Below are 13,186 nucleotides of genomic sequence, written 5' to 3' on the forward strand. Positions count from 1 at the left end.
CACCCAAAAACCGCACCGATTGCGGAACGGCGAAATCACTGCAAACGGGCCCGCAAATCGCCCGCAAAGAAGCACCAAACAATTTGTTCAACATGGAACCTAAATTGATTGTTTCCATATTTCATCTCCTTACGACCGCCAGATCCCCCGCCCCTCCCTTCCACCACTCTCAAAGGTACATACCACTCATTGGGGGATGACGGAGGGATAGGTCAACGCTTTCATCTTTTGCGTTCGCCCCAAAAACCATTCGATGCGGCGATCGCATCCAGAGGGCGCCAAGATCACCCAAGCCACTCTCTCTTTCTCTCACACACCCTCAGGCGGCACATTCATTGAATGGTTTTGGGTGGTTGTGAAATCGGGTAAGGGCACTGGCCCACGATGTTGATTACAGTGCGCCCCACAAACATAAATCAACCAGGAAGAAGGGCTTCCTTCCCTGCTTTGAGTTGGGGCGGGTGACCCATCGAAGATGAGCTGGCCGGCAGGGCCGGTGTTATCAAATTCGCATGACCTGCCTATTGCCAGTGCCAGAAAAGCCGACGGCAACTCGGGTCGATCATCACATCACGATTCAAAAGCGACAAAAATCCAAAAATCGTTGCGTCAAACTAGTTTTTTTGTTTTGTTTCCTTTGTCCGTATTGTTTGCTCGTTATCAAATTCCAAACAAGTGAATGACTTTTGCGTGACAATGGTAAGGTATTATCACTGCTTTGCGAAGCTAATTGTGAGCCATTTTTATTTATTTTTTGCTTCGTTTGCTAGCTTGCTTCTTACCGTCTTCGCCGAGTCCTGGTGGAAGCTCTCGCGTTCCCAGAAAGCAAACCACAGCAAAGCTAGTTGCTCCATCGGCATTGGCCCGCCTCGATTGAAAGGGGGTGGAGCAGTTGGCAGCGACCCTAGCGCTACGGTGGGCGGGATCCCGCGAGTCCTTGTAAGGGGCTGCCCAGTTCTCTGGGCGGTTGTGCCAATCGGTGGGCCGTTTGCGGTCTCGCACGCGCGCGCGCACGTAGCCATTGTGGCAGGTCGATCGTGCTGCTCGTGATCACCTGCTGCAATTAAGCCGTCCAGGGAAGGCAGTTCGCAACAGACAGCTCGATCAGCACTGCTTGGAGCATCCAGACAAATGACGAGAAAAAGGATTTGCCGTTCTGTGACCTGTTCTTGTGTGAAACAGGTACCAAGGTCCCTGATGGTTGAGCCTTTACCAGAAATAGTTCTAACAAGTACCTGTGTGATACCAGAGAAAAGCTAGACACCTGTACCCTTCGAGTTGGGGTAGACCTGTATACCTCCAGCGTTCCAGCGTCCAATTAACGTATAACACCTTCAAATCAATGAAGTTCGCCCGCACCGGGGAACAACGGAGCGTACTATTGAGCGGCCGGAAAGCGACCGGGAGGATACCATTGCACCTCACACACACACACACTCCTACTTCACTGCAACAGGGTATACATTCCTTCCACCTTGCTCTAATCTGAAGGTCTCAGCAGTGTTTGTGTGCCTCAGCTGCCGCTACGATTACAATTACCATCATGTCAAACATGACCCAACACAAATCGTCCTTTCGGGTGACTTACCTTCGGTTTCGGTTGACGAGAGCGTTCGAGCGAAGACGATGGACGAAGAAACATAAACCGGGTACGGTACGAGGGATCGTTCCGGTAGACTACAGATGCGATCTCGGCGATGCAAAACCGAATCACCTGCAGTCAACCGGCGGCGGCGACCGCAGCTTGATAGAGAGAACTCGCTGCCGATGCAAACACTGCACAATCGATCACTTGTAGCTTTACACACACACACACACGCACAAACACTCGTTTTTACACACTAGCACACTAACACTTATATCTCCCCATTCACGCGCACGCACGCACGCACGCAAAAAATGCACAAATTCGCACACGAGACAGGGGAGCACAAACAGGAACTACAATAACTTCACTACTGACAAAAAGCGCAAGATCACACACTGTGTGCAACCGGCTGGAAACATGGAAACATACAAGATACATTAAATAGGTATACTATAACGTCTTTGCCCACTTGCTCGAATCGAATCGCGCAGCTCGCAAACCAATTGTCCGTTCGTCGCCTGATGACCCCGGATCGGAGGAGCTAACCGGCAGGAAAGTGGGCTGAGGGGGGGGGGGGAGGGGTAGATTCAGGGCAGAATCAATCAAAATTACGGGCAGGCCGGACGGATTCGGGCTGTCAATAAACGTCACTCTTCATTAAAGCGAGCAACCCCACCCCAAGCAACCCCCAAGCATTTGGCCGGTTTGGGCTTCCTTCGGGGGCCCGTTTGCTGACTGGCTGCTGGCGATTGATTTGCCTCTCACAAGACACCAAGCACAAGTTCCAGGTTTCAGTGGACCAACGAAGAGACCTCGTTTAGATCTTCCGATGGGTCGATTGGAGGAAAAAGGCGGTTAAGCTACCAACGAACCGATATTGGAGCAGTTGCTTGTCGAGGCTGTGAAAGATCACCTTAACACACAGATGCACTCACAAACACACGCGCACACAAACACTAGCAGTACTCACGCAACACTTAGCGCCGAACGAACTTCGAAACCTCGCGATCACGTGTGTGAGTGATTGTGAAAGGGTGGAAAAAGTAACACCCCGTACGGAGCCGCCCAAGTGGGGAGCGAGAGAAGAAAAACACAAGGGAAGGCCTGCAGGGCTTGGCAGGTCGGTTGGCGCGAACAGGTCTGTGCGCGTATTGCGTGCAGCTTTCGTGTCCGGCGCTGGGAGAGACTTTGCCCGTCCTATCAGCGAAATGTTTGATAATTGTTTAAAGTATCTATTTCAGATCACTTATTAAGGAAAGCGCCACTGTGAATCAAACGCTTCGATACCAACACGAAACCATCACACCAACTGCTGCATTATCCAATCTTTCCCACCGACGCTACGCAATGTTTACCACCGTCGACGTCCTTAAAGCTATCGAGCCAGTGCCATCGCCGGTTTGAAAGGAATCAAAACAAAAACACTACGCCTCCATTACACAACTTTTCACTTTACAGGGACGGTGTTAAACAGTTTCACCCACCCGCGTTCTCAAACGAAAGCTTTCGACGTGAAGAAAATCGATGTTCGGTTCGGTTGGGTTGGCCTACCCCTTTTGCAGGCGACAACGATGGTGACCGGAGTCGTGCCCGTTCTGTTCACAATCAATTTTTTGTTTTAGTTTACACGGAACGAGCGCGCGTCTACTACACACACCACACACAACGCGCACGAACGGTGCGTTCCGTGTCCGCCGTGATGAAGAGATAAATTCAAAATGAATGGAAGAATCGCGCCGCACCGCACGAAGCAAACCGTTTCCGAAGGGAGCCCGCCCCGAATCGAGCGGCTCTCGCACCGACCGGTTTCGAGCAGTTTACGCTCTCGCGGAACGCGCACGTTTCTCGCCCGCCGCTCACTGTCTCGCTCTAGCGCGTGCACAGAGCACCGAGAGCAGTGTTGGCGGTGATAGGTTGTTTGAAAATTTTTGTCACAATCACCTTGCCATAATGCGTACGAGATGATGATTGTTTTGCTGTAGAATTGTAGAGAACTATAAAAATCCCATTTTTTTTACATGTAATTCTCATCCATAACGGTACAACAGCTCTTGAATTTGATCCGAATTGCTCTAGCACGTAAACCCGAAGCAATGAAAGCGATTTGTTCCCACTGAAACGTTCAATTTTAATGCAATTGGCGCCAACATTCCAAACCGCTGAGCATGTGCATGAGCACAAGCCAGGAACAAAATTAGCATCTGGTAATGATGGAATCGGTCACTCGCGACCGATCGCCTTCATCTGCTCAAACGATCATCAGCTGGGCCTAAGATCATCGGGCAATCGGACAGACAACACAGCAGCGAATGGAAAGCGAATAGCAAACAGCAGAAAAAAAAACGTTTCGAAAAAACGCCAACACCAGCATCATCCTATCGTGACACATGCTCCGAATTCGTGGAAAAGTGTTCACGGCACTACCACCACCCCAAAAGCAAGTGCTGGAGCGCCAGCGGTACACCAAGCGGTAGTATGAAGTCACATGGAGTCGCCCTGTCGTTTTAATCGATGAATCATCTGCACAAACCTTCGATTCTGAGCGAGGGATTGAGCGTTAAAGAGTGCTGGCATGTGGCATATTACACAATATAATACGGTACCGGAGGATGATTCACGGTCGGGTCGCTCCTGCGTGCGAACAGGAAACGGTGTGTCCCGGGGGCAGTATATTCTAGCGTCCAAAATTTTCCCATGAATCCACAATATTCAGGTGGCTAACGTGAACGTCTTTGCCACCTCGATTAGTTACTTCGTGAGGAAATAATCTGTTCCACTTTCCAATGGCTAACGCAATCTAGTAGCAGAACAAAGGTTGATGATCAGCGTAAAAGTGGCGAATCATCGCAACAAAGATAAAAGACAGTGTTGCCCTATTTTGGGGACCCTAATGTGCCTAATCTAACTTAACCGAAATGCACACTAATCATCACTCCGTCGTAAACGGTGGTAAAGTGCTACGTGTATTTAAAACAAAATTGATTCCAAGGTTGTTTTAGAATCTTGTATGGTAAATCACTCAACAAACTGCTTTATTTACTATCGTTGTTGGCTCTAAGGCCTACATTTTTAACTGTGTGCATCAATTGGTGTATCTAAGGCACCAATTTGTGGCCTTAAGTCATCCAAATTTAATCAACAATGTATAATAATTAATTTTCTAAGCATTTTAATAAAATTTTGAAAATTTTAAGGTCGCATTTTAAAAGTAATAATATATTATATTATGTGAAAAATCGGCAAAATTTTGATAATCTTAAACACGGTATTTGAAAACTAGAAATTGCATGATAGCTCAGAAGACTACAAGTATTCCTCTATATACGCTATAAGCGATAAACGCGATTTTTTTAATTAGACTTTTCTTTCCTGAAAGGCTAAAAGCCAACCCCATTCACTGAAAGCCATGCCCACAAGTGGTACAGGCAGGCCTGGACCGACAACAGTTGTTTAACCAAAGAAGAAGCTCTTTCAGCAATTTATACTGATTTCACACATCAAATGTCAAATGCAAAACAAATTTCGTTTTGTTCGAATTTTTTAAAATACACAAATTTAGTAAATGTGGTAGCTAAAATCTACCACTTAAAGCAAAAATATACTAAAGTTAAAAATATACTAAGACCTACGCTAATATTCGAAATACGCTATTGCCTCCGGTCCGTATCTATAGCGTATATCGGAGAATACCTGTAAATTGTTTTTTGTAAAAGCACGTATAAATTGAAATACTTTAAATTGCAAATCAGTAAACTATTGATTATATGACTTGAACTGACAATCTTATGGACATAAATCCCAATATTGACCTAGACTTTAAAAAGCCTCAGAGAGGAAAACTGATAACATCGAGAATTAAATTGGTGCCTAGGAGGCAAAATTTGGGACAAGATGCCAAAAATTAGCGCAAAAACAATCAATTTAACATAATAGTACAATCAAGCGACGCCAAAGCATCAAGGCTAAGTATCAATAGGATAAAGTTAGTAAAAATTCTGTTGTATCACTGATATTTGGCTAGCACATCTTTAAAATTCCGAGAATCATCAATATATTCTACATGCTTCTTTTGGAATTTTTTACACCAAATCGCTCCCCAAAGCAATGCAATAAATCGTTGCACATTCGCATGCTTTCCATTGATGTCACCCAATCATCCCCAGGGTACTCTCGCCGACCCGGAACAATACAAAAACCCTGCCCGCTCATTGCGCACAGCTCATTGTCTTATCGCGCCTTTGCAATTGGATTTCACGCAAATGACGTTTTCGTGGCAAAACATTTTAGCCCGCTAGACGCAAGCGGTGCACGTAACCGTAGCATTGTGTTTCATAGCTTAATAGTTTTGCCCCCTTGAAGGACATCGGTTAATTAGCTGACGGGTGCAAAACTGCGCATAGTGCTTTAACAAGGCAAGATCCAAAGGGCCGCCCCCGGAACCCAAAGTTCCCAAGTTCAGCCATAATATTATTGCCGTGCCATCACTTGGCAGACCGCGACCGACCGCGACAGCACCACTATCACAAATCGATGCGCAAGTTTATTGTTTAAAACGAAGAGAAGAAATAACAAAACAAAACCGTTGACAACAACACCCTTTCGACAGGGGAGGGTGGACACAAACAATATAAAGCGTGACCCGGCGCAGCAGACCCTTTACGCGCGCGCCCTATCGCGGCTCACACAGTGAGAGGCGGCGCGGTGGATGCTGCAATCACGATCCAATCCCTCATCGCCCTGGGTGCCAGAGTTCGATGGCTGATTACAAACACACCACAAAGCGGTTCGCGGCAAAGTGGTTGCGTCTCGCACGGTGCTGACGACTGTTTGTCTTGCCGCGACCGCGCGCAACCAAGACGCGTGCAGGCAATAAGTGCATCCAGTCGCACACCACGGACTACTACTACGGACACCGAGAGGGCAAGCAGGGGTGCCAGCAATCGGCGGGTGGTTGCACGCAAAAAAGGGTAAATAAATAGTAAAATATATCACTTCTTGCGCTGGGCGTTGTTGTCCCAGGTGTGTTCATCCTGCGCGAAATTGCACTTTATTGTTACTGCCAAGAACACACGCTTCATCTAGGTCGCCCAGTGGGGACCCGCGTACGAGCAAATGGGGAAACCCCCATCAATAAACCAAACACGAAATTGCAGTGCATTTTGGACGCGGAGGTTTTATTAGTAAAGTCCCCTGAATAAATAATCGCTCACCGTGTAGTAGCACTGAGGGAGAGAGAGAACGTGCTGTAGCGTAGGACCCGCTATTGCTATTGGTTTGCCATAATTTATCCCCATGTTTGCAACGTTTCCTCACACTTTGGCACAGCATTTGTTTACCTTACCACCAACCTGTAACGGTGCAAAAAAAAAACGGAGTAGGGAAGGAAGGCTCTATTTGAAATTTGATTGATATAACTGGTGGTCTGTGAAGCGTGTAATCGTAAATAATACAACATGCGCGGCACAGTTCATGCCCGACCTACCATAGTCAAATAAACTTATTGCACCTGATGGAAGGGTTGAACATATTTTCTGCACCCTACCCACGGGGAAGATGGAGGGAAAAACACAATCAATGGTCAGTGGCTGTTGATTGCCGAGTCGCAAACGGCAACAGTTCGATGCATTTCACCGATAGGCAAATGGCAGAAATAAACTATCCTTACTCTCTCTCTATCTCTCTCTCCACTCGTTCTTTTCTATATCTGCACACGCATTCAAAATTAAATTTAAATGTAAAACATGGTTTTCAAATTCTCCCTGTTTCCTCCCTCCCTTCCCATTCCGCCACCAACTAAACATACAGAACGTAATGCTGCCTCTTTATTAGCCTGCATAGGCTCATTATTAACTCATAAAAATCAATTACACGTTGCATTTGTGTTTGCTACACCATCGCGTTTCCCGGGGGTTTGTTTTTTTATGCTTTGCTCTATTTCATATTCAACGACAGGAGAGAAAAAAAAGTCAACAAAAACATGCCAAAAGGTTGTTTTCAGCCTCTGCCCTGCCTGTAGCCTTGTTGTGGTAGGGGTAGTAGTTGTTCTGCTTTCTGCCCTGCAACGACTTCTTTCGTGGGCAGCAGCAGCAGACACACAAATGGAACAATAAATTTTCACACCACAGTACAGTACGGTGGGAAGGAGAAAATCGTTTAAAAATAATGCTAAATATTTTATTAAATTCGCAGCTATTTGTATGATCTGTTTAATAAAAAGGAATTTAAATAAGTTTGATAAAAAGTAAATGAAATGCAATATTTTAAGCATTGAAAATAAAAATGCTCGAAACATCTCTATCACTTACTGTGTAGGGGCAGCCTGCTGTAGGGCAGTAGTAAGCAGACCGGTGCCTTGGGTCAACAATATTCTCCCGCTTCAATCCGCATTAAATCTGCCGCTCCCAAGTGCTCCAAGAAGGAAAGCTGTACGCTGAGGAGGTGCTAATTTATCTATCCCGCTCCTATCCAAATAACCCATAATTGCAAACCGATCGCAATCTGTGTGCCAGCCACGCAGGGCAACGCGGCTTTCACTACGCCCACAAGCACCCACAGCAGGGCCACTAATCCAGAAGGGTCCAGCCGGGCCAGCAATTTCTTTTCCCATCCGATTCGCGGTGAATGGGATTCTGCTGGCGCGAATCGATGGCAAACAATCGGAAGAACATCGGCCGCACCAAATCGGCTCTATTAACGATACGTAATGACACTGAATCACGCTCATTTCAAATTAACAATTTAATGTACCCTCGTTTGCTATGCGCTCGCCACATAGTTAAGATGCAAAGGATACCGTCCCGCAACCCTTGGTGGGTCGGTTAAAAAAATGCTCCCAAAGGGACGAAGGTTCCCCAGCTTTCAAATAAAGCACAATAAATAAAGAACGCATCGACATGAGTGCGTTTATCATTTCCATCACGTCACACGTGTTTCCCCCAAGGAGGGGATGGGGCAGGGAGAGATTGATTATGTCCATTGTGATGGTTTGGCATGTTGCATTTCACTGTCAAGATATGTTTTTGGGGGCGCCCGGTGGATGCGCCCCAACTCCGTGGCCGGCGTAGCAAGCACATTAATTTGCAATATCCCGCACCCCGGTGGGATCGTGCCGCCGGGACATACCGGCCGGGAACTGCTTTTATTATCCATTCGACCGGTCTCATCAATTATTGGCTTTTGGCTCGGAGGGGGTTATGGGGGCTCTTGCTTTGCTTCTGGTTTTGTTTTTTTGGTGTGCATGATTTTTTTATTTGTTTGTTTGACATGATTGACGCATTTTGTTGGGCGTGCAAAAACAATCATGCCAAAAGAACAGACACAAAAACAATGGAATGCATAAATATTCTTTTATAATCGCATGTACGGCAATAAATTTAAATTAATTTCCAACTGCTTTGTATAATTGTCAATTTTTCTTATTAGAATTAAACATTAGATTCAAAAATAGCCCTTACTATATTTTTTTTTGGGGTAAAACGAACACAATCTTCCCCTATTCAACATCTGGTGATCGCTTTCCACGTACCCGTTGCCAATGGTAACAAACCGTAGTGCACACACAGAAACACACAGACACGCCGCAATGCAATTCCATTTGCCTTAAAAGTGCATCCAAGCGCCAGTACGCTTCATTTGATACGACACGAACAAAATAATGGCTCGCGCCACAACCCTGCAATTGCATTGTGGATGTGCGCCAGAGCTTTCCACCCTCCCACCCACCCAGGACAGGGTGGGAGAGCGCGCGCGCGCGTGCTAAGATCCACCTGCAACCCACCACCCCACGACCATCACCCTCCTCCCGCGCAGACATGCTCGCTCCGAAAAAGGCTAATTGTTTTAAAATTCAACAAGTCACCTGACCGAGCTCGGCTCTCTTTTCCACTCCTCTAACAGCACCCTTATCCATCCCTTTCCTTGGATGCATGGCATGCGTGCACGCGCGACACTTGAGCGCACCAAATTGTAACGCATCATGTTCCAGGCAGGATGCGCCGCTCTTTATGCTGCTGCGGGATGCTGCTGCTGCCGAGTCGAGTGCAGTTGCATTCTTTCAAAGCAAAATGACGAACGGCTTCGCGCAGTGCATCGGGGGAGATCCTCTTTCCCGGGCTGCAGCCCGGGTTCGGTCCAAGCCGGTATGTCTGGGGCCGCTCCAGAATTGGGCAAAATATGAGCCTCTTGTGGAGTAAATAAGGGTGCCGAAGCTGGAGGGCTGGAGCCCGGGGTACACCTTTGCTGGCAAGATTCACAGCGAATGGGAAAGAAGGTGGCGGATGGTTTTTTTCTTTCTTCTGCTGAAGCTCGCTTGTGGAACGATTTGCCCATTTGTGGCGAAGCGCCACGGCTACAAATATGGTACGCGATGGAGCGGTTACCGTCGCCCCGGCAGACATTGGCGACGGGGTGTAATTTTATGTCTTATGTGGACTTTTCCCTCTCTACGTCTGTTATAATTTCTCTCTCTCTCTCTTTCCTCATTTCCATTAAACTAAGTCCTGAACATGGTTCGGGTGTCGTGTTCGTGCCCTGGTTCAAACATATTGCTCAATTGTGTGCTGTTGGTTTGCCGTTGTTACAACTGTTTTTGTGTTGTACCCGACCTCATGTAGGGAGCTTGGTGGTTTGTTCGACACTGTGATGGTGATTAATTATTAATTACTTTTTTTAAAGCAAGAGAAAGCATGTCTCATTACATATTGACAAAATTTGGGAAGAATTTTGAATGAACTTTAGAATTGAAGTTTTTAATTGATCATGAAATTCTAAGGGGACAGAATCGCTACATTGTCTGTAATTAATTTAGTTTAAGAATTCTGTTTTAAAGGCTTTTTACTTGAAGAACAAACCTTCTATTGCTCTCCCGTTTGCTCTCCTTTTTCTCGTTCAATTACTTTACATCAAATGCTATAACTTTTTAAGTTCTAACAAAAATAAACATGTAAAACACTGTTATCAAAAAATACCTAACAATTATGCGAAACAGTAGATGTTTGCGATTTAGGAGTTCGTTGTTTTAAGAATCAAAAATATTATTTTGTCCATTGTCATGTTTTTAATATTGTACAACAATGTACAACAAATATTCATCCAAAGAAAGAAGAGTTTCATATCAAATGATAGTGTAGAATCTCTATCTTACATATAAAAAGGCATACATTTCTGTCCGTTTTCAATATTTAGGCCTTTATTCCTCTACGTATGTATGGGCTCATGGTAGGGATTGTGATTCAGCAAGAGAATTTAGCCATTTAGATCTACACTAGTGTTGTGCCTAATAATATTACGAGACGATTAAATGATTTAAATCTTTAGTGATGAGTGATACGAATCTCGAAACAAATCTCTAAAGTCATTCATATATGTACAGATTCATGTTATTTTGAAAGATGTTTCTTTGATCTCTTGTTCTTTTTTGAAGTTTCTTTTTTGAAAGATGTTGAAAGAAACTTTGATCTCTCTTTATAAAAATCTCTAGAAATTTATGAATATCATCAACGTCAACATTTTCTGTGTTGCTAATAAAAATAGGTTTCGGACGAGCCTATAGTTCAAGCCCTCAACCTAGCACTCGTAACTACTACTTCTAACTAAAACATTCAGTTTCAATTGATAATGCTGAAGATTCATTCTGATTCATGAATCAGAATCAAAATTACCCATCTATAACCAACAAAAATACAGTTAATGATACAAGATAACTGAACACAAAACAACATTTGCTGTAGCCTATATTGCATCCTTTTTTCACAATATGCTCCCCGATTGTTTTATACTTCGACTTTTGTATACAAACTACTACTCAAATGTTCATAAAATACTTCTTACTATTATCAGGTTGTTGCTCACATCGAAACCCCAAAGCTTCCTCTAACATATTTATCAACAAAACAAACACACACAGAGACTTACCGCACGAATGCGCTGGATGACATCCGACAAACGCGCACCGGTGCAACCGTTTATCATTCACCATCAATGGATCTATCGTGCACGGGCCGGCAACGTACGCACTGGGCACGCACCGTGTGGAAAACATTATGGTATTGCAGCATCCGGAGGGAATAAAAACCAAAACCAAAGTAATGTTAGCTGTTGCAGTACCGCTGCCCATCATCATTGCCTTACCTTCCGCATCATGGTCAGATGGAAGTACAGGTCGAATTCAGGCACCATGCACCGGTTCGATCTTCATCGGTGTCACATTAGCAAGCTGAGCACGCGTCAATCGAACGGAGATCGGAGCGGTGATCGAGAGGGTTGAGGGGGTTAGATGTATTCCCTACGCGGGATGCAGCTTCACCGCACAACGACAGCTGGAATATACAGTGAGACACACCGACCAGCGATCAGTGTGACAGTTTGATCGCAAAAAAAACAACAAACGGACGATGACAAACCGGTGGGGCACGAGCGAATCACGCATCACAGCGAAAGAGAGAGCGAAAGGGCAGGCAGTGAGCCTTCGTGTACAATGATCTGCAGTAGCAGCAGCATCTCACCACCTCCGAAGATGTTCCAGTTTTGTGTGGTGTAGAAACATTTTTTTGTTCTATTTGCTTGCTGACGCAGTTAACGCGTGCCAATGATCAAACACAATCCACTTGCAGCACAGTGGCAGGCGATCCGAAAGCAAGTGGCACCACTCTTTCGGCAGATCCGTGTGTTTGATCATCTAGCAACCATCTGCCACCACCTTTCTCCACTACCTTCTCCAACAACACTCTAGTTTTGGGAGCATTTCGCACAAGTCCTCCACAAAGAATAGATCGCTGTCGCAGGATGACACTGGAGAACGATGGATATCGATCGAATGAAGGGTTACACTTCGCAGCACACACGCGTACCACACACTACCCACACCTTAGCGCTTCGGACTGATATCTAGCCGCTCTCTTCAACGCTACGCAGCTAGGAGAGCTACCGTGATTTGATCCCGCTGCGTTACCATGGCAATGAAGCTGACAGCAGACCCAACAGGCACACGCTTGATCAATGTGCACATTTTCAATTGCGACATTCTTCTGCCCCAGCTGCTGCTGCTGCTGCTGCTGCTGCTGCATCTCACCACCCGATCCCGAAGGCACGGATGCACCATCACGCGGCGGAACGCGCAAAACGAACGGACAGATGAACGCTTTCGAAACATGATTTATAGTGTTTGGGGTTCGGGTTTCCTTTCGCTCCAACTGATTTTAACGGTGCTGAATCTCCTTCTCTTTTTCCCATTCTTTCAGCATCTGATCAATTTGCTACCCAGCATTCCCAACCTCCCAGCATGTTCCCTTTTGGGACTGCCTGTGTATGTGTGTGCCTATGCCACTTGATGCAGCAGATTGAACGCATTGGCCACGTTTTGCGAACGTTTGATGCATGCTAATATTAAACAGCCTCTCTCTCTCCTTCTCTTTCTGTGTGCGGGAATGCCTGCTTCCCGAGCAGAATTAGTTTCTATCTTAACTTACTTGAAGATAACAAGCAGATCACGCTTCACGTATAAAACATATCGTACAAGTACATAAACAAACAGCTTAGTTTTAAGTATTATATTATCGATTAATCACACCGAACAGAGACAGCACAATTTATTATCTCATA

At 45.6% G+C, this 13,186-nt stretch overlaps 1 protein-coding gene across 6 annotated transcripts in view; it reads right to left on the bottom strand.

Moving 5' to 3' along the window:
- LOC120893337 (BMP-binding endothelial regulator protein) overlaps window positions 1-12,435 on the bottom strand; it is a 77,029-nt gene extending 64,594 nt beyond the window's left edge. The window contains exons 1-4 of one of the 6 annotated variants that reach the window (XM_040295148.1): window positions 11,989-12,435; window positions 11,717-11,904; window positions 11,501-11,601; window positions 1,589-1,997 (exon numbers count right to left, since the gene is read on the bottom strand). The gene's annotated coding sequence lies outside the window, so the exon portion shown is untranslated. The other 5 variants (XM_040295147.1, XM_040295146.1, XM_040295145.1 and 2 more) reach the window with 5 other exon arrangements.
- Window positions 12,436-13,186: the final 751 nt, after the last annotated feature.

This window comes from Anopheles arabiensis, chromosome 2 (genome assembly GCF_016920715.1).
Source record: "Anopheles arabiensis isolate DONGOLA chromosome 2, AaraD3, whole genome shotgun sequence".
Taxonomy (NCBI): Eukaryota; Metazoa; Arthropoda; class Insecta; order Diptera; family Culicidae; genus Anopheles; species Anopheles arabiensis.